The sequence below is a fragment of the Lycium barbarum genome, chromosome 5 (assembly GCF_019175385.1).
Source record: "Lycium barbarum isolate Lr01 chromosome 5, ASM1917538v2, whole genome shotgun sequence".
NCBI classification, from domain to species: domain Eukaryota; kingdom Viridiplantae; phylum Streptophyta; class Magnoliopsida; order Solanales; family Solanaceae; genus Lycium; species Lycium barbarum.
In genome coordinates this window covers 18,376,870-18,380,452 of record NC_083341.1, presented here as the reverse complement: position 1 = coordinate 18,380,452, position 3,583 = coordinate 18,376,870, and the positions used below count along the sequence as shown (strand labels likewise).

At 36.9% G+C, this 3,583-nt stretch overlaps 1 long non-coding RNA gene across 1 annotated transcript; it reads right to left on the bottom strand.

Moving 5' to 3' along the window:
• Positions 1–1,077: 1,077 nt before the first annotated feature.
• On the bottom strand, positions 1,078–3,041 carry LOC132642351 (uncharacterized). The gene is made up of 3 exons (XR_009583115.1): positions 2,859–3,041; positions 2,036–2,089; positions 1,078–1,308 (listed from the first exon to the last, which is right to left on the bottom strand). It is a non-coding gene; the product is annotated as an uncharacterized LOC132642351 (long non-coding RNA).
• Positions 3,042–3,583: the final 542 nt, after the last annotated feature.

Below are 3,583 nucleotides of genomic sequence, written 5' to 3'. Positions count from 1 at the left end.
TTATCATCTTCTTACTATTTTTTTAAAACTTAATACGTATATTAAATTACTTATATTGTAATTAATACATGTACACATTTTTGGGAAATAATTAGGACAAAGAAGTATATTTTTATTAAATTTTATGAAAAAAAAAAAGAATGGGAAAATTCGGATTTATTCTACTATATTTGGAATATTTTAATTCATCAACTAACCCTTTGGGCCAAATAACCCCATTCAAACTTCAATTCGTAGCAGCCCAACACTCCTTCCAAAACTCCAAGCCCAATTCGCCTATACAACCGACCCGGCCCAAACCCCACTTAAAACTAAGCAACCCTTTTCATCCCATCAGAACCAAACGACCCTCTTCAACTAACAGCCCTAACCAAACCACCCTTCAACCATCGCCGCCACCCCACCCCCCATCACGTCACGTCGTCTCACCACCACCACACCCATCGGACCACCGTATAAAGAATAGACACCATCTCCCATCAACCCCAGTCCCTTTTCTTCAAGTGACAGAGCTTCGAACAGCTCGTTCAAGTCGAAACAACCCCCCAAATCAAAAAAACACGCAAGGATCTTTGGGTTTCTAGGCAGATTTTCCAACAATCCATAGGTTAAAGGCTCATTCCAATCCGTTGGGGCCTAAAACCATGGAAAAAACCATTAGATTCGGACCTCTAGCTTTCACGTCACCTCTGGAAAAAAAAGATGGCGAGAACCGTCACTTTTCTTCATCATTTCATCCTTTTTGAAATCTCAGAATTTTCCCTCCCTTTAATCCGAATTTCCAAGGCAAAAGAACAAGTTGTTGAAACACCAAACCTTCGGCTATAAATACTGGCCATTGAGGGCTGTTTTAAACAAGGTGGAACAACCACAAAAACCCCTTTTATTTTCATAAACTTTCCCCCTCTCAAAAATTCCTTTTGCCGTGGGCCATGACTAGTGCCCGAGCTGGACACTCGTATACGCACCTGTTAGATATAGTCAAACTGGACCTAAGGACAATATGGAAACATGCAAAAGAACTCCAAAGGTTCATAACGCCATCACACATATATATATATATATCCATAGCACATCGTATAGACACAGCTGAACAAAACTTATACACAACCCACACCTGTGTCTACAGACCTCTAAGAGTATCGATAGTAAAATATAACGGGACAGGGCCCCGCCGTACCCCTGGATAAACATATATATACATCAAAAGATCTGTACCAAAAGTCTAGGCTCCGGAACAATGGAGCTCTCCAAGACATGCTGAGTAGAAATTCTAAGCTGGAGGATCACCAAATCGAGTATCTGTACCTGCGGGCATGAAACGCAGCCCCCCGAAGAAAGGGGGTCAGTGCGAGATATGTACTGAGTATATAAAGCATGAAATACAATAAAGAGGATCATGACTGAAATAGAGATCACAGGAGACAAGTATGACATTCAAAATACCAATACACTTGCCTTATGAAATGTAAATCATGCATATCAATATCATATATCATACCCGGCCCATTATGGGACTCGGTGAATAAAGTCATCACATACCATCCTTGGTACCATAATCACATCATCATATCATTACATCATCATATCATCATATATATATATATATATATATACCGCACCCGGCCCTCTAGTGAGGGACTCAGTGAATAATGCAGTGATACTGTGCACGAAAACATACCCGGCCCGAGACTCGGTGAAAGATATATTGAGACATGCACGAGCAGAGTAGTGAGCAACCATATGCAAGCTAAGTCACATCTGAGACTCGATAGAATAATCAAGATGAACCATCATTTGATAATCAAGACAACAGTCATATCAAGTACCCTTCGAATGTCACTATGGATTATATTAAAATAGAACTTCTGGAATCATAGACACGTATCGAGACATAATAAAATAAGTTCTGGGAATCAAGAACATTAGCCATCCTAGTGTCTCTAAGAATAGGAGCTTCCTGGAGTCATATATACGTCGTCTGTTTGTTTTATAAAGATCATGCCAAAAAGAAAGAAGGGTTAGCTTTACATACCTTAAGTCGCCAATATAAACCCAAAACGAACTCGTCTTAATGTTGATGCTAATCCTATAACAAGGAAATACATGTACGACTTTAGATGGCTTTCGTATATCATGTATATCAATTGATAATTTGATCCTAAAATGAAACAGGCAGCATTTCTCCAATTCCATATATCACAATAACAGCCGAAATGACAAAAATTAGATCTCAACAACACAACCTATATATATCCATAATGACCTCATAATACTTTATAATGATCGTCAAGCTTGAAGTAGGATCTGTACAACCCATGTCACCTTTTGTATGCTTCTTTCTTAACTTAATAACATTCTCAATAAGATAAGGAAGTCATTTACTACAAATTCTATCCTTATATCATATGATTGTAACGAGAAAACAACCCACAAATTTAACTCTTTCCAAGTGACGATTTTATTCTCAAGTTTAGGTTTATTTCATCAATTCCCACAATTTAGCCAAAATATCAATCACAATACCAATAACAATATTAACAAATACATATTCAAATGGAATCAAATCCATTCCTAAATCACTTTCAAAACAGCCCAATATAAATTCCTATACCGATGCTTGTATACACTTCTTTATTTCCGTATATACATAGTATAACAACAAACATAACAACAGCAACTACAGCCAATCCCACGATATTCCAGCACACCAAAAAATTTATAACAACCACCAAACAGTCCACATGATGACAATAACAATTTATCCGATTTCCTGCAATTAATTTCGTAGTTCCTGTCTCTCAATTTAACTATGACCTGGACGAATTTAAATATATCTAGTAGAGGAGAATTCTTACCTCAATAAGTGGGAAAACCCTCAATTGCACTCTTGTCTATGTAAAATTCTAGTTGGAAATCTTGAATTATATCCAAAAAGGAGTTGTCCGAGAGCAAAAATATGATCATCCATTACCGTTTCTTTTTGCTCCTCCAAATGAAAGTACAAAAGTGAAATGCTTCATAAGCAAGATTTGGTCCTATGTTCTATATATCAGCCACTTAAGTCATATTCATTAAGCCTTTGGATTAGTGACCAAAATGAGTATATAATGAAAATACACGTGCAATTCTTGTATTCCAAGAGATATGACTCATCCATTACCTTGGATAAAATAATGCCATGTGGCAGAATTTAATGTCATTGTTGGCTTATATAATGCCATGTGGCAGCCCACCATGGACATTTATCCATGGAATCCTATTTAATACCACAATTAATTTCTTGATCTCAATTCATTTTAATACCAATTATTTTTAATACACTTCATATACCCATTTCCATGATTATGTGACGTAGCACTAGTCCATAGTCCCTTTTGATACACACAAAATATTATTCTCAATCACCGTGGTCACACTTGTTAAGTCCTAAATTATTTTGGGGCTTCATTCCTTGTATACACCGAGCTTTTGATTTTTATCCTTGGGTATGATCGAATTCTCCGGGCTCGGGTAAATTTGCTCATGTTAGACGATTAAATTTTCTAGTCCAAAAATACGGGGTATTATAGCTTGGACCGTA